Source organism: Peromyscus eremicus, chromosome X, assembly GCF_949786415.1.
Source record: "Peromyscus eremicus chromosome X, PerEre_H2_v1, whole genome shotgun sequence".
Lineage (NCBI taxonomy): Eukaryota > Metazoa > Chordata > Mammalia > Rodentia > Cricetidae > Peromyscus > Peromyscus eremicus.
The window spans coordinates 126327141-126354905 of record NC_081439.1 but is presented as its reverse complement, the minus strand read 5'-3'; positions in this window follow the sequence as shown (position 1 = coordinate 126354905).

Sequence of the window (27765 nt, the reverse complement as noted above, 5' to 3'; positions counted from 1 at the left end):
ATAAACACAAATACACATATACAAAAATAAATAACATGTACTTATTAAATTCCAGGTTCTTCCTATGGTCCATAAAGATTTTTAGTGATTACTGTCACATGAGGTAAAAATGGCTCTGTGATCACAATATATTGCCTTATAAAAAGGAAGAAATGAACCCTGAGCATAGGCCACACAGAAAACATACAAGATGAGAGGCATAAATTTAGGCTTTGCCTTCATTTCTTCTCTGTTCCTTGGATTCAACTCATAGGTATTCCTGTATCTCTACCCTTTACTCTGGATAATGAATCAGAGCCAGACCTGGCCTTGAAGGAAACTAGAGGTATGTTGTAAAAGAATTCTGTAATATTACAGACTTGGCTAAATGGTACCCAATAGCATAGTAATATGAGAATATATCTTTAAGCTTCCATAGAGATAGATTAGTACAGAAATCAGAGTGTGTGTGTGTGTGTGTGTGTGTGTGTGTGTGTGTGTGTGTTATGGTGGTTAACACAGAAACTAAAAACTGGTTAAAGTACAGAGTGTGTTTGTGAAGTATTGAGCCATTAATGGGACATCTATATTATCCTTCCCTTGCAAGGTTCAGGGTCTGTTGTGAAAGATGGGGTAGAAAGATTGTAAGAACCAGTATCTTCTAGACATGCCATGGCCACTGTACTCATGAAGCCACATTGTGTATTGTTGCCTACCTGCATATCATATGGTCAGGAAAATACTGTACTACTGAGGATTAAAGGGCTCACAAATACCTACCACTACTGGAAGAGATATTGAGAGTTGATGGCTGACAGCTGAGGGAAGGAGAGTCAGTTTTCTTCAGAGATATGATACCAGGTAGGTTGACCAAGTTTTCAATGGATGACCCCCACATACCTATGAGTATATGAACAACAGAAATTGGACTTGGTGTGTTATTTAAATAGAAGAGGGCATGAAGTAGGAGAGGATGGGAAGGTGGGCTTGGATCTGGGAGGGGACAGGGGAAAATGGGAGGTGAATATAATCAAAATACATTGTATATATGTATGAAATTCTCAAGTAGAAATATTATTTTTTTAAAAAAGATTTCTGTCAGGCAGTGGTGGTACATGCTTTTAATCCCAGCACTCAGGAGGAAGAGGCAGATAGATCTCTGAGTTTGAGGTCAGCCTAGTCTACAAAGTGAGTGTCAGGACAGCAAGGACCAAACAGATAAACCCTGTCTTGAAAACAAAAACAAAAACAAACCAACAAACAAAAAAATGATTCCCGCTTTCAGCATTCTTTAATTTCCTGTAGTTCTTTGTGTAGGGTTGGGGTCTCCTGGGATTTCCTCAATCCATGTTAATATGTCTATTTCCCTAGGAAAGAACAAATCAACTGGTTATCCAATACCAAATAGATAGCCTTGAAAACATACATTCAAGTGACAAAGATTGAACAGGCTGTATTTACACATATAGGTATTTGTACATGTTGTGTGTATGTGTGCATATGTGTGTATGTAAAAAAATGAATGAAAAAGAGGCCATAAATTTAAAAGAGAGCAAGGCTGTATCCATGATAGAGCTTGGAGGGAGGAAAGGGAAGATGGAAATGATGTAATTATATTAGAATATCAAAAAATAAGAAATTAAGGAGAATAATTATATGGAGAGTCATGAGGAGGAGCAGAGACCCTGCCCAGATAGGGAAGTAGTAGATTCTAAGAAAACAAATGTTTAATTAAAAAGTCTTTTCAGAAGCATCTCTACACAAAAAAGAAAAAATATTAAAAATGACAGTCTAGCTTCTGGAAAATATTCCTTCTTCCCTACATTCAGTCTGTATTGTGTTCTCATCACTCCAATTTCCAAAAGAAAGAATTACCCTGGTGGGTTTCTAACATATGCTCTACATGCACAAGAAGATCCCAGGGCAAAGAATGACTAAGAGACAAGATACAGATGGCCTAGTGGGTGCTCCAAAACTAAACATACTCATGTTATGGTGGAGTGAAAGGGCACTGTGAGTCAGGAGACCTCAATTTTGTGGTGAATCTGCTAAGCAATTCCTTGTAAAACTGTACATGAGTCAATCCTCTCCTCTGGGTCCTGGTGGCTTTGTCTGTCCAACGAAACCCTTGAATTGGTTTGTCACTGAGGTTTTTTTAAGCAAACTATCATATTCAAAAATACCTCAAATATACTATTTAAACCTGTATGTATTAAAAGCTTTGTTGCTAACTTGCATCTTGATACTATTCTTGCACCTACACAAGCATTAGAACCAGAACCGCTAGGCAATGATTTATTCTCTTCACAGCATTCTTCACCTGCTAGCTTCCCCTTAAAGCTTCAGATTAATGGTGTTAGTTTGATTGAACACTAAGTAATGTCACACCCAATAAATACTGTAGATGTAACCAACCGTCTTATTAAATAAGAAACACAGAGCCGATTCAGAAAAGAAAGCCAAGAGGTCAGAACTAAGAGCCTTATCCTTCCTGCTTCAGCTATCCTGCTTAAGCCAAGAGAGCTCTCTGAAAAAGGGGCCTACTTCCTGTGTGTATGTCTTTTTATAGTCTAGCTGTTCTGCTTTCTCATTGGTTGTAAACCTAAACACGTGACTGCCTTGTCACTGCCTGTATGTACTGCCCTCCAGGTCCTTAAAGGCGTGCGCCACCACCGCCACGCACTTGCTATGACTCTAAAACTCTGACCCCCCAGGCAACTTTATTTATTAACATACAATTAAAATCACATTTCAGTACAAGTAAAATATCACCACATTTCCCCTTTTCTATTTTAATAAAAAAGAAAAAAAGAAAAAGGTTATAACTAACAAAAGAAAAACTATATACAAAAGTACAATAACTATATACAATATATACAAATAATAAATGTCTAAACAATGTCTAGTCCATTTGTATTTGACAAATTCAGAGATAATAATTTCATTATCCTATTTTGTTAAGTCCAAAATGTATCTAATTCAATTTCTATCCTAATTAATCTTCAACTATAACTAACTAACCTTCAACTATAACTAACTAATCTTCAACTCCCTCAGAGACCCAAGAAGGAAATAATATTAGCTAACAAAAATAAAAACAGAAAGTGCATGCAAGCAACTTCCAAAAGATTTGTGAGTTGACAGAAAGAGCCAGCTGCCTGGACAGTCACCTGAGGTTTCTCCGCAATGCTGGGGCATCATTTTCAGTCTATAGGCTTAGCATATCTGACAGACTCATTTGTGAAGTAGGATGTACACAAGGTCAACAGTTCAACCTCACATTGGGTGAGAGCAGTCCATGCACCAGAAACACCTGAATTCCACTAGTGTCATGTCATGATTCAAGATTTTAAATTCTGGAAATTGTTGATGGTTTTTTAATTCAGCTGTCCATTCTTCTTGGCTGTGTACATATGGCTTCATCTCAGCATCCCATACTTCAACACATCACTCTATCAAATGCCAGTTTACTATTGAGAGGCGTGAGCTTAGTTACTCTTCAAGAATAACTGTTTCAGCTGCTGTTCCATAGCACATCAGAAGCCATCAGCCCACTGCCTGTTCAGCTGCCTTCGAAGAAAAGGGCACTGTACCTTTTCCGAGTTACGAAGGCCACGTCAGGGATGGTGCCATATTGTCCTGGCCTCAGAAGATGCCTTTTGATAAAGCCATAACCACGCTTGTTTAGGCAAGAATCGGTAGTCCTTTGTTTCATGTCCTGTCTGTCCATTTTGTCAGCAGTTGATTCGGGGATACTTTGTTGTCCAGTGGCTAACTTTTGCCACAATGAAAGTTAACTCCATACACAGTTTCTTCAATGCCCATATTTTCTCAGAAGTAGATTGGTACTGCCAGGAGCCGACATGTCTCATAGTCATAACAAAAAAGAAAAATTTTCTAAGTTATTAAAACATTTTAAATGCCATATTCTGTAGTTCTCTGAAGGGTTTGAAGATGACCTATCTAAAATATATCTGCTCAATTTTTAAAACATATCTAATATGACTACAAGTTCTATTGTAATGTCTAACTACGAACTATCATTTCTTTATATCCTAATAGTTGGTAATAATAACATTCAAGGATCAGAAAATTGCATTGTTAAATGAACGATATAAGTACAATTAGAAATATACATATAGCATTTTCTAACAATATAAATTTCAATATATATAATTTGTATACAATATAAAACAATCCAATCCAATGTAAAGTATTTAAAACTAGTAATTGTTTTTTTCTTCTTCTTTCTTTCTCTCTTTTTTTTAAAAAAATAAGAACCTTAAATCTAATCTGCTTAGTCTTTTTCCTAACCCTTGACAACAACTTGTAACCAACCCCCCTAAACAATGAAAATTATCCCAGACCCAAAACCCATTAAAAGACAAAAAAAACCACCCGCCCACACCACCTCTTTGGGAATGTGGGCGTCGTATTCTTAAAATTGCATCCTGCTGGGTATGGGCAAAGTTGTTTTTATCCTGAAAGAAAAATTTTAGGTTAATTGTCAAATTCTAGGAAAGGTAACTATATCCTTCATTATCCAGTCTGTGTATAATGCCAAAGTTCAGGGTTTATCTCAAGTCCTTATTCAAGTAGTCTTTGAGACTGGATCATCTCAGCTAGTCATCTCAAAATTGCTCTGAGCACCTTGTAGTTCAAAGCTGATCTGTAGATGATGTTTGTCAGCTTAGTGATGTTATTATTGTCCACGTGGAATTGTTGTTGTTGTGGGGCCCAGACTTCTTCCTGGAGACTTCAGTTGATGTTAGGCCTGGCCGTGAATTCCTGCAGAAAACTGATAAGAGACTCGAACACAAAGACACATATATGCAGGTAATTGAAGCCTTTTTTCTAGAATTAATTTGTACTCTATATGACCATTCATATCTTATATATTTATATATATATTAATCTTGTAAGTTTTGATATAAAATTTATACTTTAAGAAAAGTTTAAAGAATCAGAATAGAATCAAAGAGTTGAGATTAGTAATAGAATAGTCCCTTAATTAATTTGGCTTTTCTCCTGTCTCATAGCAGAAGATGGCTCTTTTATTCTGGCATTATACAGGGAGTTTGCATTTTCCTTTTAACAACATGCTTGAGTTTAAAGAAGGAGAGAGCCATTCTCCAACTCCAAAGTCAGCTTAAAATTTTAATTGGACTGGGACTATTAGAAGACCAATAGCGTTAAATCTTTAGAGAAAAGCAGAAACAAACATTTAGGAAGACATAAAATTTTTTAGATAATATATACCCATACGCCATTTCACTCTGCTTCCTGGGATAGATGATTTGTCCCTTTTCTTCAGTTGTCTTATTTGTCCAGTGTTCATCAGATTCCTTAACCTCCATTCTCCTAAAAGAAAAAACAAAAACCTTTCCCCAAGACTAATTTTGGGGATGTTCCTTTTTGGCAAGTTATTATCTGATTAAATGAAAAGACATGTGTTACTGGTATAAGTTAGTTTAAATTGGATGTTCATGTTGGTTGATGAGCTATCACCTCCTCTAATTAAGAGGTTTCTCTTGTTCAAATCGAACCTTTATCAATTTTGATGGTACCCACAACTTATCTTCTCCTGTAGAAACAAAAGCAAAACCTTGTCCCCAATGTAACACATACCCTGGTTTCCATTCTGAGGTCAGCACATCCTTAAAATATATAGGCTGATTTAATTCTGTAGTTTTTTCTATTATCCAATGTCTCTCTGCAGCTGTTGTTCCTTTCTCATTGGCATTAAGAAAATTCAAAGTTAATAGAGCATTATGCAGTCTATTTCTGGGGTTTTTTGTTACCCCTTTCTGTTTATTTAGCATATCCTTTAGAGTTCTGTTTGATCTTTCTATAACTGCTTGACCGGTAGGATAAGGTGGTATGCCTGTAATATGCTTTATATTGTAATAAGCAAAAAACTGTTTCATTTTAACAGAGACATATGATGGAGCATTATCAATTTGATTTGTGCAGGTATACCCATGATGGCCATAACTTCTAGCAAATGAGTGATTACAGAATCAGCTTTTTCAGAACTCAAAGCAGTTGCCCACTGAAATCCTGAATAAGTATCGATAGTGTGGTGTACATATTTCAGTTTTCCAAATTCTGCAAAGTGAAACACGTCCATCTGCCAGATTTCATTCCTTTGAGTACCCTTTGGGTTACATCCTGCTGGTAATGGCGTTTGATTGTAGAAGGAACAAGTAGGACATTTCTTTACTATTTCTTTGGCTTGTTGCCAGGTTATGGAAAAATCCTTTTTTAAACCTTTACTATTGACATGATGTTTTTTATGAAATTCTGAGGCCTCCAGCACATTTCCTATTAATAACTTATCAATCTCATCATTGCCTTGTGCTAGAGGGCCTGGCAGACCAGTATGGGATCGAATGTGAGTTATATATAAAGGATGACTCCTTTTCCTGATTGTATCTTGTAATTGAATAAATAGTGAAGTTAATTCTGAAGCATCAGGGATAAATTCTGCAGTCTCAATATGTAACACTACTCTTTCAGCATACTGAGAGTCAGTTACTATGTTGAGAGCTTCTGAAAAATCCATTAATACCAACAGAATAGCATATAATTCTGATTTTTGAACTGAATTATAAGGACTTTGAACCACTTTACTTAAATTTTCTGATTTGTAACCTGCCTTTCCTTGTTTGTTGGCATCTGTATAAAAAGTACGAACTCCAGATATGGGCTTTACCCGTACAATTCGAGGCAAGATCCAATCAGCTCTCTTTATAAGATCAATTCTATCGCTTTTGGGATATTTGCTGTTAATTTCTCCCAAAAAATTACTGCAAGCTCTTTGCCAAGGTTCACTTTCTGTCCATAATTTTTCAATGTCCTCCTTAGTTAAAAGTACGACAATTTCTGCTGGGTCTATTCCTGCTAATTGACGAAGTCTCAATTTTCCTTTCCAAATCAAGTCAGAGATTTTTTTCACATAAGTTTTAAATTTTTTATTTGGTTTATTTGGTAGAAATATCCATTCTAATATAATATCTTCCTCTGCATTAATATTCCTGGAGGAGAATGCCTAGAAGGTAAAATAACCAAAATGCAATCCAGCTTTGGATCAATACGATCCACGTGCCCTTCATGTACTTTCTTTTCTACCAAGGCCAATTCTTTCTCAGCTTCAGGTGATAACTCTCTTGGACTATTTAAGTCCTTGTCACCTTCTAAGGTTTTGAACAAATTATGCAGTTCATCATTTTTTACCCCAACAATAGTTCATAGATGAGAAATATCTCCAAATAATCTTTGAAATTCATTAAGAGTCTGTAGTCTCTCTCTCCTAATTTGCACCTTTTGGGGTCTAATTTTTTGTAGCTCTATTTTATATCCTAAATAATTAATAGAATCTCCTCTTTGTATCTTTTCAGGAGCAATTTGTAATCCCCAGCAAGACAAAATTTTCTTTACCTCTTCAAACATTCTTTCTAAAGTATCTGCATTTGAGTCAGCTAGTAAAATATCATCCATATAATGATAAATTATAGATTTAGGAAATTTTTTTATGTATCACTTCCAATGGCTGTTGTACAAAATATTGGCACAGAGTTGGGCTATTCAACATTCCCTGTGGGAGGACCCTCCATTGAAACCTTTTAACCGGTTGAGAATTATTATAAGTAGGCACTGTGAAAGCAAATCTTTCTCTGTCTTTTTCTTGTAATGGTATTGAAAAGAAACAGTCTTTTAAATCAATAACTATGAGAGGCCATCCTTTTGGTAACAGAGTAGGCAAAGGAATTCCAGATTGTAGAGAGCCCATTGGCTGAATTGCTTTGTTAATTGCTCTAAGATCTGTTACCATTCTCCATTTACCAGATTTCTTTTTAATAACAAATACAGGAGAATCCCAAGGGCTGGTTGATTCCTCAATATGCTGAGCATTTAACTGTTCTTCTACCAGCTCTTCTAAAGCCTGGAATTTCTCTGTTGTTAAAGGCCATTGCTGGACCCATACAGGCTTGTGTGTTAACCATTTTAAAGGTAGAGCTGTTGATGTCTTTGGAAGATCATCAGTTGTTGTGCTCTGTTCTTGTATAATATGGATGGCTGGTGACCACTCAGAATAACGCCTTCTAATATTTCTCTCAGAAACATGTGCTAGTTTATGATTTGTTTCTGAGATTGGAGGGATGTTAATCTGAGTATTCCATTGTTATAACAAGTTGCGACCCCAGAGGTTCATAGCTATGTTAGCTACATATGGTTTCAATTTTCCTCTCTGTCCTTCTGGACCTATACATTCAAGCCATCGTGCACTCTGTTTCACCTGAGATAATGTCCCAATTCCTAATAGTTGAACATTTACCTCCTGAAGAGGCCAAGTTGGATGCCAAAATTGTGGTGCAATTATGGTAACGTCCGCACCTGTGTCTACCAGACCAGACAACAAAACACCATTTATTTTTATCGATAATTTTGGTCTTTGTTCATTAATAGAAGTTTGCCAAAAAATTTTCTTTATATTTGCTCCTGAATTTTCTATTCTCTCTGTTTCATCATCCTGACCAGCATGACTTATTCCAATAGGCATTTGGTTATTTAATTGCTCTGAGTAGGGGTTTCCTCTAAGACTGCAGGAAAGGTTTGAACTGGATATGCTATTGGGGCCTGCATGAGGCCCCTCTGGGAGTTTCCCAAAGACTGAGGCAAAGGATTACCCTGTCTATCCCTTGTTGATCTACATTGGTTGGTCCAGTGTTTTCCCTTACCACACCTTCTGCATACTCCAGAAGGAAGGGGCATTCTGTTGCCATTGTTCCTTGAAAAAACATTGTTTCTAGGAATGACCTGTTTACGGTCCCTTTTCAAATGTCCATGCTTTCCACATCCAAAACATCTAACATTCCTCAAACCTTTTGAAATTGCTTCTCCTACCCACGTATCATCATGCTCATGGGCTTCAACATTAACCGTGTCTCTAATCCAATCTTCCAAAGGTGCAGATCTTGCCTTTAACAGCCTGATTATTGTTTTGCATGCTGCATTCGCATTCTCAAAGGCCAAAGATTCAATTATTATCTTACTAGCTTCTGAATCCGGGACCATTCTCTTTACTGCTGAAGCCAGTCTTTGTAAAAAATCTGTGAAAGATTCTTTTGGGCCTTGTACAACTTTTGTAAATGACTCAGTTTTTTTCCTGGTTCCTCAACTCTGTCCCATGCATTCAAGGCTGCTGTTCGACATAAAATTAGGGTTTGGACATCATATAAACATTGTGTTTGTGCTGAAGCATATTGACCTTCTCCAATAAGCTGATCCTGGCAGACTTGTATTCCTTTATCCCTCCACTGTTTTTCTATGTTTTTAGCTTCATCCTTGAACCAAGTTAGCCACTGAAGCCTTTGACTGGGTTCCAGAACAGCTTGTGCCAGCTCCCGCCAGTCCTGTGGTACAATCCTATTATATGTTGACCAAGAGTTTAACATTTGCTTCACATTTGGGGAATGCATGCCATAAGATACTATTGCCTCCTTAAACCTTCGTAAATCTAACATTTCAATTGGAGCCCAAATATTTTGTATAGTCATTTGATCAGGCAACTGCTGTATGGTTACTGGACAAACTAAGGGTGACTGTGTGAAAACAGGCTTTCTTTCTGTAACCCTATGATCCAATCTTGAAGCAACTTCACTGTTATTTTCTTCTGTCTGAGTTTTTACAGGTTTAACAGGTTTTTCTAAAGCTGTCATCCTGGCACTTAAATTGACTATCTTTTTAAATAGTAAAATGAGGATAATCATAGTAATAAAATGCATAATTCAATCAACATTAATCTTCTCATATAGCTGTTCCATTGTCAGACTGTCTAAAATTGCAAACAAAGCCCAATTTTCTTCCAATGTACACAGAAAACCCATTTTTTTTAAATGTGGAAAAAAATTTCTCTTTTAAATAGTTTCCTTTAAAATATCTGATATGTTAAGTGACTTACCAAGTCCTCGTAGAACAGTACAAATCCGGGGGAATTTCAAAACAGCCACCTAGTGTCCGAGGTGTGAATCCAGAGAAAGAGAGAGAGAGAGAGAGAGAGAGGGAGAGAGAGAGGGAGAGAGAGAGAGAGTCAGAGAGAGAGAGAGAGAGAGAGAGAGAGAGAGAGAGAGAGAGAGAGAGCAAGCATAGCCGCAAGTTCTGCCTAAGAGCTTGAATCCAGCCACGTGTTCCTGCTTGAGCCTAGTCAAGCCTTGGCTCTGGCTACCTTAAGCTCCAACCACTTGTGTTGGCTTTACAGGCAGGGGCCCTGTTCGGCAGGGCAGGCCTGAGTTGTCTGTAGCACTGGCTTTAAGCAAGTAGCTCAAGGTTGGTCCGGCCTGAGGCCAAGCCAACCTGGGCCCGGGCTAGGGAGCCGGCTGCCCTGGCGGGAAACCGGACCTGCCGCCAAGCCAAGTTAAACGGTTTTTAATGGATTCTTGTCACGTTGGGCACCAAATGTAGATGTAACCAATCGTCTTATTAAATAAGAAACACAGAGCCGATTCAGAGAAGAAAGCCAATAGGTCAGAACTAAGAGCCTTACCCTTCCTGCTTCAGCTATCCTGCTTCAGCTATCCTGCTTCAGCCAAGAGAGCTCTCTGAAAAAGGGGCCTACTTCCTGTGTGTATGTCTTTTTATAGTCTAGCTGTTCTGCCTTCTCATTGGTTGTAAACCTAAACACGTGACTGCCTTGTCACTGCCTGTATGTACCGCCCTCCAGATCCTTAAAGGCGTGCGCCATCACTGCCACGCACTTGCTATGGCTCTAAAACTCTGACCCCCAGGCAACTTTATTTATTAACATACAATTAAAATCACATTTCAGTACAAGTAAAATACCACCACAAAATACAATTTCTTCTACTTGTGTAAAAATACCCAGAGATTAGAAATCAAACTCTGCTGTGCTTAAGACCCAATTAAGAATGTATTTGTAGGCTATCAGACAGGGATATACTCAGTTGGAAGACTGCTTGCCTACCATGCATGAATCCCTGGGTTTTATTTCTAGCACTGCATAAACTAGCTGTATCTGTGTACTCCTGTAATCTCAGAAGTTTAGAGAAGGAGGCAGGAGGATCAAAAATTCAAGGACATCCTCAACTGTATAGTAAGTTGATGGCCACATTGGGCTACAAGAGACCTTGTCTCAAAAGAGAAAAAATGCATGTGTATATGTGTAAGTACTCACAGAGAGATACGAATCTACCAATCTCTATGGTGATATTTTATTTGTACTGAAATGTGATTTTATTTGTATGTTAATAAATAAAGTTGCCTGGGGGTCAGTGCTAATAGCAAGCGATCACAGAAGCTGCGCAGTGGTGGTGCACGCCTTTAATTCCAGCTCTTGGAGGCAGAGCTAGATGTATCTCTGTGTGTTCAAGGATAAAGCCAGCATGGAGACACACACCTTTAATCTCAATACCAACCATAGAAGACCTGGAGGTCTGTACAGACAGGCAGTGATGAGGCGGTCATGTGGTTGGGTTTACAACCAATGAGAAGGCAGAACAGAAAGTCTTTATAAAGACAAACACACAGGAAGTAATTCTCTGGGCTGAAGAGGATAGCTGCAGGAGTAAAGGGTAAAGCTCTTAGCTCTGAACTCTTGGGCTTTCATCTTTACATTGGTTCTGTGTTTCTTATTGAATAAGACAGTTACTTCTACAATTGGCACCCACATGGCAAGAATCCATTAAAAACCACTAGGCTTGGCAGCAGGTCCGGTTTCCCACCTGGGCAGCCCAGCTCCCTAGCTCAGGCCCAGGTTGGCTTGGTCTCAGGCCAGACTGACTGTAGCCCCAAGTGGTTAGCTGCAGCTGGAGCTACTTGCTTAAAGCTGGTGCTACAAACAACTCAGGCCTGTCCTGCTGAACAGGGCCCCTGCCTGTAAAGCCAATGCATGTGGTCGGAGCTTAAGGAAGCCAGAGCCCAGGCTTCACTTGTATCAAGTGGAAACACGTGGCTGGATTTAAGCTTTTAGCCAGAACCGGGGCTATGCTTTCTTGCTCTCTCTCTCTCTCTCTCTCTCTCTCTCTCTCTCTCTCTCTCTCTCTGGATTCACACCTCAGACACCAGGTGGCTGTTTTGAAATTCCATTGGATTTCTACTGTTCTACGCAGACTTGGTAAGTCAATTAAGATATCAGGTATTTTAAAGGAAACTATTTAAAAGAGAATTTTTTTCCACATTAAAAAAAATGGGTTTTATGTGTACATTGGAAGAAAATTGGGCTTTGTTTGCAATTTTAGGCAGTCTGACAATGGAACAACTATATGAGAATATTAATGTTGATCGAATTATGTATTTTATTACTTTTCTTATCCTCATTTTACTATTTAAAAAGATAGTCAATTTAAGTGCCAGGATAAAAGTTTTAGAAAAACCTGTTAAACCTGCTAAAATGAATTATAGAGAAATTCAAATTCAGACAGAATAAATTAATAGTGAAGTTGTTTCAAGATTAGATCACAGGTTACAGAAAGAAAGCCTGGTTTCACACAGTCACTTTTAATTTATATAGTAACCATACAGCAGTTACCTGATCAAGTGAATACACAAAATATTTGGGCTCCAATTGAAATGTTAGATTTACAAAGGTTTAAGGAGGCAATAGTATCTTATGGCATGCATTCCATTATGTAAAGCAAATGTTAAACACCTGTTCAACTTATAATAGGATTATACCACAGGACTGGCAGGAGCTGGCACATGCTGTTCTGGAACCCACTCAATGGCTCAAGTGGCAAATGTGGTTCAAGGAGGAGGCTAAAAACATAGAAAAACAATGGAGGGATAAAGGAATACAAGTCTTCCAGGATCAGCTTGTTGGAGAAGGCCAATATGCTACAGTACAAACACAGTGTTTATATGATATCCAAACCTTAATTCTATGTCGAATGGCAGCCTTGAATGTATGGGGCAGAGTTGAGGAACCAGGAAAGAAAACTGAGTCATTTACAAAGGTTATACAGGAACCAAAAGAATCTTTCACAAATTTTTTAAAAGACTGGTTTCAGCAGTAAAGAGAATGGTACTGAATTCAGAAGCTAGTCAGATAATAATTGAATCTTTGGCCTTTGAGAACGTGAATGCATCATGCAAAAGAATAATCAAGCCATTAAAGGCAAGATCTGCACCCTTGGAAGATTGGATTAGAGACACGGTTAATGTTGATGCTCATGACTATGATGATATGTGGGTAGGAGAAGCAATTTTAAAAGGTTTGAGAAATGTTAGATGTTTTGGATGTGGAAAGCAAGGACATTTGAAAAGGGACTATAAACAGGTCATTCCCACAAACAATGTTTCTTCAAGGAACAATAGCAACAGAATGCCCCTTCCTTCTGGAGTGTGCAGAAGGTGTGGTAAGGGAAAACACTGGACCAACGAACATAGATCAACAAGGGACAGGCAAGGTAATCCTTTGCCTCAGGATTCAGGAAACTCTGAGAGGGGCTTCAGGCAGGCCCCCACAAAAAATCCAGTTTAAATCTTTCCTGCAGTCATAGAGGAAACCCCTACTCAGAGCAATTAAATAACAAAATGCCTATTGGAATAAGTCATGCTGGTCAGGATGATGAAACAAAGAGAATAGAAAATTCAGGAGAAAACATAAAGAAAAATTTTTTGGCAACTTCCATTAATGAACGAAGACCAAAATTAATAATAAAAATAAATGGTGTTCTGCTGTCTGGTCTGGTAGACACAGGTGCTGACGTTACATAATTGCACCAGAATTTTGGCATCCAACTTGGCCTCTTCAGGAGGTACACGTTCAGCTGTTAGGAATTGGGACTTTATCTCAAGTGAAACAGAGTGCAAGATGGCTCAAATGTATAGGTCCAGAAGGACAGAGAGGAAAATTAAAACCATATGTGGCTAACCTAGCTATGAACCTGTGGGGTTGATACCTGTTGCAACAATGGAATACTCAGATTAACATCCCTGCAATCTCAGAAATAAATCATAAACTAGCACACGTTTCTGAGAGAAATATTAGAAGATATTATTCTAATGAGTTGTCACCAGTCATCCATATTATACAAGAACAGAGCACAACTGATGATCTTCCAAAGATACCAACAGCTCTACCTTTAAAATGATTAACAGACAAGCCTGTATGGGTTCAGCAATGGCCTTTAACAACAGAGAAACTACAGGCTTTAGAAAAACTGGTAGAAGAACAGTTAAATGCTCAGCATATTGAAGAATCAACCAGCCCTTGGGATGCTCCTGTATTTGTTATTAAAAAGAAATCTGGTAAATGGAGAATGGTAACAGACCTTAGGGCAATTGACAAAGTAATTCAGCCAATGGGCTCTCTACAATCTGGAATTCCTTTACCTACTCTGTTACCAAAAGGATGGCCTCTCATAGTTATTGATTTAAAAGACTGTTTCTTTTCAATACCTTTACAAAAAAAAAGACAGAGAAAGATTTGCTTTCACATTGCCTACTTATAATAATTTTCAACTGGTCAAAACATTTCAATGTAGGGTCCTCCCACAGGGAATGTTGAATAGCCCAACTCTGTGGCAATATTTTAGTACAACAGACACTGGAAGTGATACATAAAAAATTCTTAAATCTATAATTTATCATTATATGGATGATATTTTACTAGGCGATACAAATGCAGATACTTTAGAAAGAATGTTTTAAGAAGTGAAGAAAATTTTGCCTTCCAGGGATTACAAATTGCTCCTGAAAAGATACAAAGAGGAGATTCTATTAATTATTTAGGATATAAAATAGAGCTACAAAAATTAGACCCCAAAAGGTACAAATTAGGAGAGATCAACTACAGACACTTAATGATTTTAAAGAATGTTTGGAGACATTTCTCATCTATGAACTATTGTTGGGGTAAAAAATGATGAACTGCATAATTTGTTCAAAACCTTAGAAGGTGACAAGGACTTAAGTAGTCCAAGAGAGTTATCACCTGAAGCTGAGAAAGAATTGGCCATCGTAGAAAAGAAAGTACATGAACGGCACGTGGATCGTATTGATCCAAAGCTAGATTACATTTTGGTTATTTTACCTTCTAGGTATTCTCCTAAAGGAATATTAATGCAGAGGGAAGATATTATATGGGAATGAATATTTTTACCAAATAATCTGAATGAAAAATTGAAAACTTATGTGGAAAAAAATCTCTGACTTGATTTGGAAAGGAATATTGAGACTTCGTCAATTAGCAGGAATAGACCAAGCAGAAATTGTCATACCTTTAACTAAGGATGACATTAAAAAATTATGGACAGAAAGTGAACCTTGGCAAAGAGCTTTCAGTAATTTTTTGGGAGAAATTAACAGCAAATATCCCAAAAGCAATAGAATTGATGTTATAAAGAGAGCTGATTGGATCTTACCTCGAATTGTATGAAAAAAACGCATATCTGGATTTTGTACATTTTATACAAATGCCAACAAACAAGGAAAGGCAGATTACAAATCAGAAAATTTAAGTAAAGTGGTTCAAAGTCTTTATAATTCAGTTCAAAAATCAGAATTATATGGTATTCTGTTGGAATTAATGGATTTTTCAGAACCTCTAACCATAGTTACTGAGTCTCAGTATGCTGAAAGAGTGGCATTACGTATTGAGACTGCAGAATTTATCCCTGATGCTTCAGAATTAACTTCACTATTTATTCAATTACAAGATACAATCAGGAAAAGGAGTCATTCTTTATATATAACTCACATCTGATCCCATAATGGTCTGCCAGACCCTCTAGCACAAGACAATGATGATATTGATAAATTATTGACAGGAAATGTGCTGGAGGCCTCAGAATTTCTTAGAAAACATCATGTCAATAGTAAAGGTTTAAAAAAGGATTTTTGCGTAACCTGGCAACAAGCCAAAGAAATAGTAAAGAAATGTCCTACTTGTTCCTTCTACAATCAAACACCATTACCAGCAGGATACAACCCAAAGGGTACTCAGAGGAGTGAAATCTGGCAGATGGACATGTTTCACTTTGCAGAATTTGGAAAACTGAAATATGTACACCATACCATTGATACTTATTCAGGATTTCAATGGGCAACTGCTTTGAGTTCTGAAAAAGCTGATTCTGTAATCAAACATTTGCTAGAAGTTATGGCCATCATGGGCATACCTGCATAAATCAAAACTGACAATGCTCCATCATATGTCTCTGTTAAAAAAAAAAACAGTTTTTTCCTTATTACAATATAAAGCATATTACAGGTATACCACATTATCCTACAGGTCAAGCAGTTATAGAAAGTTCAAAGAGAACTCTAAAAAATATGCTAAATAAACAGAAAGGGGTAACAAAAACCCTCAGAAATAGACTACATAGTGCTCTATTAACTTTTAATTTTCTCAATGCCAATGAGAAAGGAACAACAGCTGCAGAGAGACATTGGATTTTAGAAATAACTACAGAATTAAATCAGCCTATATACTTTAAGGATGTGCTAACCTCAGAATGGAAACCAGGATATTTGTTACGTTGGAAATGAGGTTTTGCTTTTGTTTCTACAGGAGAAGATAAGCTGTGGGTACCATCAAAATTGATAAAGGTTCTATTTGAACAAGAGAGACCTCTTAATTAGAGGAGGTGATAGTTCATCAACCAGCATGAACATCCAATTTAAACTAACTTACACCAGTAACACATACCTTTTAATTTAATCAGATAATAACTTGCCAAAAAGGATCATCCCCAAAATTAGTCTTGGGGAAAGGTTTTTGTTTTTTTTTTTTTTAGGAGAATGAAGGTTAAGGAATCTGAAGAACACTGGACAAATGAGACAACTGTAGAAAAGGGCAAATCAGCTATCTCAGGAAACACAGTGAAATGGCACATGGGTATATCATCTAAAAATTTTTATAAGTCTTCCTAAATGTTTGTTTCTGCTCTTCTCTAAATAATTTAACACTATTTGTCTTCTAATAGTCCCAGTTCAATTAAAATTTAAATCTGAATTTGTAGTTGGAGAATGGCTCTCTCCTCCTTTAAACTCAGGCATGTTGTTAAAAGGAAAATACAAACTCCCTGTATCATGCCAGAATAAAAAGCCATCTTCTGCTATGGGAGAGGAGAAAAACCAAATTAATTAAGGGACTATTCTATTACTAATCTCAACTCTTTGATTCTATTCTGATTCTTTAAACTTTTCTTAAAGTATGAATTTTATATCAAAATTTACAAGATTTATATATATAGATATAGATATAGATATACATTTTAAACTTTGTTAAGATATGAATGATCATATAGAGTACTAACTAATTCTAGAAAAAAAAGGCTTCAATTAGCTGCTTATATATGTCTTTGTGTTCAAGTCTTTTATCAGTTTTCTGCAGGAAATAACGGCCAGGCCTAACATCAACTGAAGTCTCCAGAAAGAAGATGGGGCCCCACAACAACAATTCCACGTGGACAATAATAATATCACTAAGGTTACAAACATCACCTACAGTTCAGCTTTAGACTACAAAGTGCTCAGAGCAATTTTGAGAGGGCTAGCTGAGATGATCCAGTCTCAAAGACCACACACACACACACACACACACACACACACACACACACTGTAATTCATTAAAAATACAGAAGAAAACATTAATATTTAAATAACTGAGAAACTATATTTAATGTGCATTCATGGGCAATAAACTCTTTCAAGATATAGCAAGAAACTAGGAATGAATAGTATAAGAATTGGTCCATTTTTTTTTTTTGGTTTTTCAAGACAGGGTTTCTCTGTGTAGCTTTGCGCCTTTCCTGGAACTCACTTGGTAGCCCAGGCTGGCCTTGAACTCACAGAGATCCACCTGGCTCTGCCTCCCGTGTGCTGGGATTAAAGGCGTGTGCCACCACCGCCCGGCATTGGTCCATTTCTTTACATTTCTTTTTTGTGTGAATACCATATTATTTTTGTTACCATGGTTCTGTAATATATATTGAGATCTGGTATGGTAAGAATGAAGGTGGGAATTATTAAATAGGGAAATACGTGAGAAAAAGTAAAAAAAATAAAAGCAATTATTGGCATTGTCTTAAAGCATAAGTAGATATGCCGCAATTGTATAGAAAATGAAATATAAGTGTATTTCAGAGAAAAAAGGAAGGGTATGCAGAAATGAATATGCATGCATATGTGTAGATGTGTATAGGGGTGTAGTACATTGACTGGGGATGAGACCTTGAACTACAACTGTTGTACCTATACTTCTGAGCCACAGCACTTAACACTTTATACCTCATCTTCCAGAAAATGAGACTAAGAATTATAATCAAGCAATAATGTGAAGGAATATTCATTTTATAAAGCAAAATGACTTTAGAAAGAAGATACACTGAATAACACCAAGGCTGTAGGTCACAAGAAAAATAGTAAACTGTTACATCAATCTGAGGTAGAAAGTGTAAGACCCTCATTTAAAACATTACCATTGGAATAGAAGGCTGTAATTCATGAGGTATTTAAGACAGCTCATACAAGAAGACATCCAAGTGACTCATATTTGAAAACACATGGAAGTCTATCACTAATTAAAAACATGCATCTTAAAATTTGAAAATGTTTTACTTTCCAAATTATCACAAAATTCAAATATTTTTACAAATAATACTGACCATATTGAGGTTGAATAGTTTTTGTATATTGGTTTAATCAATACCTAAGGTCAAATAGCATGAAAATGGTTTTACTACTGAAGCTACACCTCTGAAAATTTTATAATGATATAGATAAATGCTTAAATGTTGTATGGCTAGATTCATACATTCAGTCAACACATAAATCTACTACTGTTACTAGGAATAAAAGGTAGTAAAAATGTTTACACCAATAAAAAAGATACACATTTTTTTCTCAACTTCTACCTGTAGACACCACATTCTTGAGTTATGTAACATGAAGAAATCTATTTGATTCTCACCTGGAAGCACATCTGTACTGTTTGTCTTTCATGATGCTGGAAGATACAGTGCTGACTACAATAAGAAAAAAATATTCATTAGCCTTACCCAGCTGTAAACCCTGTAACCTACAATTATGATTGTCTTGGCAAAAAATATCCACTGGTATAACAGTGACTCAAACATCATGGATGCTTCTAACTGTATTTAAACCCCGTTCAATAAGACAAAACCATGCATGGGACTATTGTTGACCCAAGACCCCATGACTAGACAGGTATTAGGCTCAAGGGAAGAACCTAATACTATTAGGATGTTAAATGGATATCTTATTAAACTGACTTATGTTTATACATATACATTAGTGCATCTCTTAACCATCATCAGAGAAATTATTTGCAGTAAATGGTAATTAACACATACTCACAACTGGCCAAAATGCATAGAAGGAGAAGATACTGTGGAGTGCTCAGACATAAATGAGGTATCCATAACAAACCCTCTCCTCCCAAGGCTCAGGGATCATTGTGAAAGAAGAGTGAAAGGACCTTAAGAGCCAGTGGTAGTGGATGAATTCAACGAAAACAGTGTTTTCAAGAAACAGTAGGGCAGCTGTACATATGAATTCTTGGCAGTTATTACAGCTTGCACAAGACCTGTACATATTTAAGCCATATCAAATCCCAGCATGGAGAGAGGAGTCACATACCTAGACAAGGATCTATTGGTAATTGATAGCTACTGAGAGAAGTAGAGTCAAATTTCTTGAAAGATTTTGCCCCTGGTAGGTCAACCATTCACTAGTAGAAGGCCACATGATCATAAAAATATAGGAAGTAAAATTGCACTTGATTAGTAAAAAGAAAAGGACACAAAGTTTGGTCAGTAGGGAAAGGGGATGAATCTTTAAAGATTTGGAGGGTGGATATGGTCAAAATTAGTTAAAAATTTTAAGAAATAATAGTAAAAATGAGAAATACATAAATTGTTATGATTGAAACAAATAAAATATAGAATGAGAATGAACGTACCAAGACACCTAAAGGAAAATATCTCTAAGAAGACACTGTAAAAAATTTTTTTTTCAGAAGAACTTGCATTAGTTGCATAAAGACTAGAAGAAAAGGCAATCAAGGCCAAGGAAGTAAGTAGTGTCAATGCACTGAGAAGGAAAAACAAATGGTGGGTTTGGTAACTGAAAATCACTTGAACTAAGAAGTAGTCAGAACAGGACACGAGTAGAAGAGTTGAACAGAAGCTTGATCAACCAATGTCTTGTAGAGCTTGTCAGGCAATGTAAATTTTATTTAAATGCAATGAGAAGCTATTTTGATTTTTAATTTTTGGATAACAGCTATATCAATATGTTTCCAAATTCTAAACAATATGGTTATTCCATGGTATTGGATCTGCAAAATATAAAACAAACCCAGATCCAGGTATTGGGGTAAATGCTGAAAGATCAGAGAAGCAGAACAAGCCATGGCTAACCTCACCTTTCCAATTCCTCAGCTGATCTTGTTTCCTCAAACTGGAAGCCTCTGAGTACTCATTCAAATGGATCTCAGCTGAACTGCTGCTAAAAGCCTGAAAGCTTAACAGACCTCTAGTTCCTGGTCCTCATGCCTTATATACCTTTCTGATTCCTACCATTGCTTCCTGGGATTAAGGGCATATGTCTTTCCCAAGCAAGACATGAGGTCTCAAATGCTGAGATTAAAGGTGTGTGTCACCATGCCTGGTTGTTTCTAGTGTGATTTTGAACTCACAGATATTGGGATGGATCTCTGCCTCCAGAACACTAGGAATAAAAGTGTGTGTGCCACTATTTTCTGGCCTCTATGTTTATCTAGTGGCTGTTCTGTTCTCTGACCCCAGATAAGTTTATTAGGGTGCACAATATATTGGGAGACACAATAACACCACAGTGTTCAATGCATTTTATATGAATATACAGACATTCTTAGTTGTCATGTGTATTGGAGTATGTGAAGCAAACATTTTTATGAAAAATTAAATATGTGCTCTATGGGTATATACACACAAACACAAATACACATGTATACTGAACATTTCTAATCTCCCTAATCTAAAAACATAAATCTATCACATACCAAAGAGTGTTAGATTTTGGAACATTTTGGATTTGAGATTAGTGATGCATACCTGGTAAAAATACATGTAAACATTCTAAAATGTGAAGAACTCTAAAATTGGAAATACATTAGGTGTCAAAATTTTGGATAAAGGATATTTAACCTGTATATATATATATATATATATATATATATATATATATACATTTTTATATATATGTGTGTGTGTGTGTGTGTGTGTGTGTGTGTGTGTGTGTGTGTGTATGCATAGATTACATATTAGCAGTATACCTGAGCTTGTAGGCACTGAAACCTCTAACTTACACTCAAGGGAACCTAAGTGAAATGAGAATTTCTACCAGTATTCTCATGTCTAATTGAAGAATGAAAATAAACTTTTATTGGGTGGAGATAGATTTCCCTGATTTCCACAGGTTATATATAACAGAATGGCATGGTAAGCTATCAGGAGCCAGGCCAAGACACAAACGCAATTGTGGATCTTGAAAAGTCAGACTTTGATGTGCCAGGCCAATTTAAATGCAGGCTAGAAGCCCAGGTTGGGTACTAGGTTTCCAGATGGTGTCAAGCCAAGAAATGCAAACAGCCAAAAGTGGCTGAAGGAACAGACTCTCTCTTGCTTTCTTTACCTATGAATTGGAAGTTATTATGTATAGTTTACAGGGAAATTTGGCTTATTCAGAACAATGATAGCTAATATTTGTATAGGCTTCTTCTGTACCAAGAACAGTAACAACTATTTGCTATAAATTACCTGCTGAATTTCCACAACAATGAAAAATGTAATAATTGTGATCTTTGGACACAGGTAGAAATGAGGCTCATTTAGGAACTGTAAATTTTTTTCTAGGAGTACATAGCAATAATGCAGGCACATAAGAATCCCCATTCTCTACTGCACCGCCTTTCTGCTTTTCTGGCATTGCATGAAAAATTAAGAAAGTCAGGGAATCTTGTGGACTGTGAATTACTTTGAAAAATATGATTGGACAGAAATTTAAACTGTGTTTAATTTTGTTTGCATGGACATCTGAACTATGATCACTTTGTTCCTAAATCTGGACATAACACAAAACTTTAATTGTTTTTCTTTTTTTATTTTTCTCTTTTTTTGTATTTCTTTCTTTTCTTTCTTTAAAGAAATTTTCTATTCATTTTATATACCAACCACATATTCCCTCCCCTCCCTCCTCCTAACCCACATTCTTTCCCCCCATGCCAACCTCCATTCTCACCCCCTCCAAGGCACGGCTTTCCATGCCTGATATATTCAGTTGAGGCAGATCCAAGCCCCTGCCCCTGGACCAAGGCTGTGTAAGGTGACCCACCATAGGCAGTGGGCTGCAAAAAGCCTACTCATGCCCTATGAATGGATCCTGATCCCATGGCCAGGGGGCCCCTAAACAGTTCAAGATACATAACTGTCTTGCCTATACAGAGGGCCTAGTGCTGTGGATATCGCTCTATAAAAATAAAGCACTGATTGGCCAGTGACCAGGCAGGAAGTATAGGTGGGACAAGGAGAGAGGAGAATTGAGGAAGGAGGAAGGAAAGAGAGACTGGCTGGAGCCACTGCCAAGACAAGGAAGATGTAAAGTACTGGTAAGCCACAAGCCACGTGGCAAAGTAAAGATTAATAGAAATGGGCTGAAAATAAGAGTGAGAGCTAGACAATGATAGGCCTGAGCTAATGGCCAAGCAGTTTAAATAATGTAAGAGTCTGTGTGTTTATTTTATAAGTGGGCTCTGGGACTGGCAGGAATTGGCGGTGGGAGCTGGAGAAAAATTCTCCAGCTACAAATGGCACCCAATGGCTCGAGTTTCCACCTTAAACCTGAGAATATTTAATAACCAATTCTAAACAGAGCCAAAACCAGGTTCCTGCTTCATGTCTTATAGGGCTGCTAGATGCCGCAAAATGCGGGTTTGAACTACTGGCGGGTTCCTGGCCTGCATGTTTGACCGGCAGTATGGCGGAAATAAGGCATCTGCCAGCAGCACATTACGCTGTATGGTAGATGTAGTCTTTACTACTACATATATATGTATATAAGAGGTTTCTGGGCTACACGCTACTTTGATAAAAGAGTAGACCCACTATTTCTGAGAGTTATGGCTCCCAGAGATGGCGGAAAATGGACCAACACCATGTTGGAAAGCTGAAGTGGGCGGAGCCAGCAGCCACAGCACTGTTTCAGTCTAAGAATGCTTCAGTTTAAAGGAGTAGGTTCACAATAAGACTGATTCAGATGGAATAGTTTACAATGTGTGTAAAAGGTACGTAGGCTTAAAAGAGAGAAAAAAGAAATATATACAGTTATATAAACAAATAGATAGTTTTAAAAAATAAAGTCTTTAAAGAAACATTAAAGGTAATAAGCCACGTAAAGATGGCTATCACACAGAGAATCTGGATTATGTCGTCTTTGATATTCACAACTGAAGAAAAACATTTGATTGTAAAAGCTGTTGAGTTATGCCAAAATGTAAATTTTAAAGGTACCTTGACTTCAAAATTTGGATATAAGGATATGTTGCTTTAGAAAAGAGTCTCTGCTTTTGTTTCCACAGAAAGCCAGAGGCTATGGATTTGTTCCAGATTAAGATACATCAGGTTTGACCAGCCAAGACCCTCTGAAAGGTCTCCAATGACACCGTGGCACAGATGATCCAACATCCAAAATGGTTTCAGACAACTGACTCAGATGATACAACCTCATGGACTACTCCATAATCCTAAAATTTTCTTTGTGTTCCCATAAGATACAGCGCCCCCCTCCAGCAGGAAGTAGTAAGAGAAGCTAGGCTCAAATTCCCAAATATACCAAGCTGGCTTTAGAGATGGAATTGGCTCACCCCCCCTCTAAACCCAGACATATTGCTTAAAAAAAATGGTTAAAAGATTCTTGTGTCCCAAATCAGAAGAGCTCTCTGATGTGGGACAGAGAAAAAACAATATTTTTATTTAAAGCAGGTTGATTATAAATACACTCTCTTTCTAAAGAAAAAAAGGGATAGTTTAGATATGATAGGATGAAAGGGTAGATTAATGAACTTACTTTTAAAGAGTAAAAACTTGTTTAAAATGTTTTACATTGCTATAGATTTTAGTTTATTGATACAAATTTAAACTTAATTTTGTTATACTGTATACATATTTCTATTCTTGTTTGAGGTATTATGTTTATGTAACTCATTTAAAATTGTAATGGATAATTAAAAATAGATTAATAGTTAGTCATCTATGATAATCATATTTGTAGCCATGTTAGTTAAGTCTTCTTAAATATACATAGATATATTTCAGATAGATAGGTAGTCTTCAAACACTTCAAAGACCTACAGAATATGGCATTTAAAATGTTTTAAAAATTTAGATTTTCTGGACAGTGAGACATGTCTGCTTCTGACAGCACCAATTTACTTCAGAGAGGAGTATGGGCATTGAAGACACTCCATAAGGAGTTTATCTTCACCTTGACAAAAATAGCCATTTGGGCAAGAAACTGTTCTTGCCTGGACTGCTTGATTAACTGGACATGCAGGACCCATAGAAAGGTGACCACTGAACTTTGCTTGACAAAATGGTCCTTCAGGTTCCTGCTTTGCAGAGGAAACTGCCAGATATTCTACAGGACACAGAGAAAAGTGAACAAGAGACTCTAGGCCTGTGGGCTGAAGACATTTGCCCCAACTTTACAAGAAAATTTTGAATGACTGTCTAGGCTGTCAGCTGTCTCTGTCTACCCTACAAGACTCCCGAAAGTTGCTTGCATCCTTCTCCCATTTCTCAGGTAGTATTATATCCTTCTGAGGTCTTTGATGTGGTTAAAGACTACATAGTTACAATTTTCCTTAGTTATGATAAAAGATAAGTTAGATATAAAACCTCAAACTCACAAATATAAGATAGATATCTTCTTTTATATTATAACTATAATTCTTACTCGATAATTATTTTGTTATATGTAATATTACTATGTTAGAGTTAAAACCTTCCTTTTTGAAAAAGAAAAAAAAGAGGAAGTGCTGTGGATATCGCTCTATATAAATAAAGCACTGATTGGCCAGTGACCAGGCAGGAAGTATAGGTGGGACAAGGACAGAGGAGAATTGAGGAAGGAGGAAGGAAAGGGAGACTGGCTGGAGCCACTGCCAAGACAAGGAAGATGCAAAGTACCAGTAAGCCACAAGCCACATGGCAAAGTAAAGATTAATAGAAATGGGCTGAAAATAAGAGTGAGAGCTAGACAATGATAGGCCTGAGCTAATGGCCAAGCAGTTTAAATAATGTAAGAGTCTGTGTGTTTATTTTATAAGTGGGCTCTGGGACTGGCGGGACTTGGCGGTGGGAGCTGGAGAAAAATTCTCCAGCTACAGCCTAGTCCAGTACCATGGAGGCTCCACAGCTATTGGTTCACAGTTCATGAGTTTCCAGTAGTTTGGTTTGGTTGTCTGTGTATGTTTCCCATCATGATCTTGATTCCCCTTGCTCATAGAATCCCTCTTTTCTCTCTTCAACTAGACTCCTGGAGCTCAGCCTGGTGGTTAGCTGTGGATCTCTTCATCTGCTTCCATCAGTTACTGGGTGAAGGCTTTATGATGACAGTTAGGGTATTCACTAATCTGATTACCAGGGTAGGCTAATTCAGGCACCCTTTCTGCTAGAGTTAAAGTGGCTCACTTATTCTCCTTCTTACGTTCTGAACTCAAGTAAGATTGTTCCATCAAAAGCATCACTGAAAAACAGCTTGGTTTTGCAAACACACACTTGGGAGACTTCAATGAGGATTTAATTAATTATATAACTTTTCACAACATAATCGTTTGTGTTCCTCAGTGTAACATTATTTCAATTCCTTCACATATACTTTATATCGTTTTTCCTTTTGATTCTTGTATAGTCTCTCATTTTCTAGACCTATCAAAATTCCTGCTTTAGTTCATTTACAAGAATCTAATATCTTTAAGAGCAAGAACACCTGTATTACACTGTGATTATGCAAATGGAATTTCTTCATTTCATTTTTTTTTCTTCTTCAAAACTATCCACTATGCATTTTCTGACATAAAATATATACCTCATTGAATTTATATATATCTTTAATTAAATTGGATGATAAATTCAGGGTAGTTCAAAGGCCAGATTTGAACATTAAGTTTTAACTTATAAATTTTAAATCTTCACTATTTTAACATCATTTTCTAATAACTGCCAGACAGGCTGGAACTGAACAGCACCTATAGTTGGTTTAATGAAGTTTAGGAAAATAGGCTCATTAATGCAGCTTTGGAAGCAACTTCCATTTTTTATATCACAATACATGATTTTTACCATCTTTCAGCACTTACATTAAAATGCTTTAGATTCCACTAAGGTGACAAATCACAGAGTATGTGGAAATCCAAAACTTCCTCCAATTGCAATTTCCATCTTACTCTTTCTCAGTATGGGATTGTAAAGGGCATTTCCCGAGTGTGACTAGGAGCTAGGCATGGTGTTTCTTTCAGCTTTATGTTTTAAATAAGTGATAATTAAGAGAATAAAGAAGAGACAGAAAGTTAAATCAGATGCTTCCTATTAGAGTGACACTTAGGGCACATTTTTTTTTGCTACCTAATTGTTTTCTGTGTAGCTTGGGGGAAAAGGAGCTGAATTAATGATTAAAAGAATTGAACAGACATGTTTAAAATGTCAGTCCAGCCAGTCTACATTACTGGGGACAAATAAGGATAGTTATATAGTCCTGTTTTTCATTTATATCACATTTAAGATTTTTTGCAAGTACTTTACAGTTCTTTCTCATTTTAAGTGACAAAAAGCAAAACAGCAATTCTCATGATTTTTCTTGCTCTTGCTTCAGGTTCAATAAAAATATTTTGATAGGATCCAGGCTTGTACTTGCATAGTTAATTTCCCTCATGTTTTCTAAATTCTAGCCCTGTTAGATCCCATCTTTAACATTTAGTATTTAATTCACTATAGAAAAATATTGCATTTACTATAGAGTGAATAAACATGGAGCAGTGAGTCCAATGGAACTGTAAAAATGTGATGTGAATTGCTCTGTATCAATAATATTAGGTTTTTAGGGGGATAAACAGTTGAACAATTTGATTAGAGTGAGGTCCTTGAGCTCTGCAGCTACCAACACCACAGATACATGCCTTACAGAACAAAGCAGGAAAGTATGAGTAGCAGCAGTTAAGGATAGATACACCATCCAAAGATCAAAATATGTGGAACTGGATTCTGCAACACTCTAATGTGTTTTCCTATGCTCTTCCTCTGTGTCCCTGCATGTGGGACTGGGAATGGTCTGGTAGCAATCTACTGATGAAGGTGTTACGTGAAAATATGGTACATATACACTATGGAGTATAATTCAGCTATAAAGAAAAATGCAGTCATGAACTTTGTGGGTAAATGGATAGAACTCAAAAAGATTATGCAGAGTGAAATAACCTAGACCAAGAAAGACAAATATCACATTCTCTTTTATCAGAGTCTCCTATCTCCATATCTTCAGATGTAAGTATATATCCTTGAATAACCGCAGAAACCAGGAAAGTGAAAAAGGGATCATTGTGGAGATAGAGGTCTAGGCAAGCCAATACAGAGGTAAATAGAAGGATATAAAATACCGATCAATAAAAAAAGAAAAGAGGGGTCTAAATAGGAAGAAGGAAATTATATAAAAGGAGCAGGAGGAGGATAAAATAGCAGTAAAGATGTCTGAAAAAATTCATAAGAA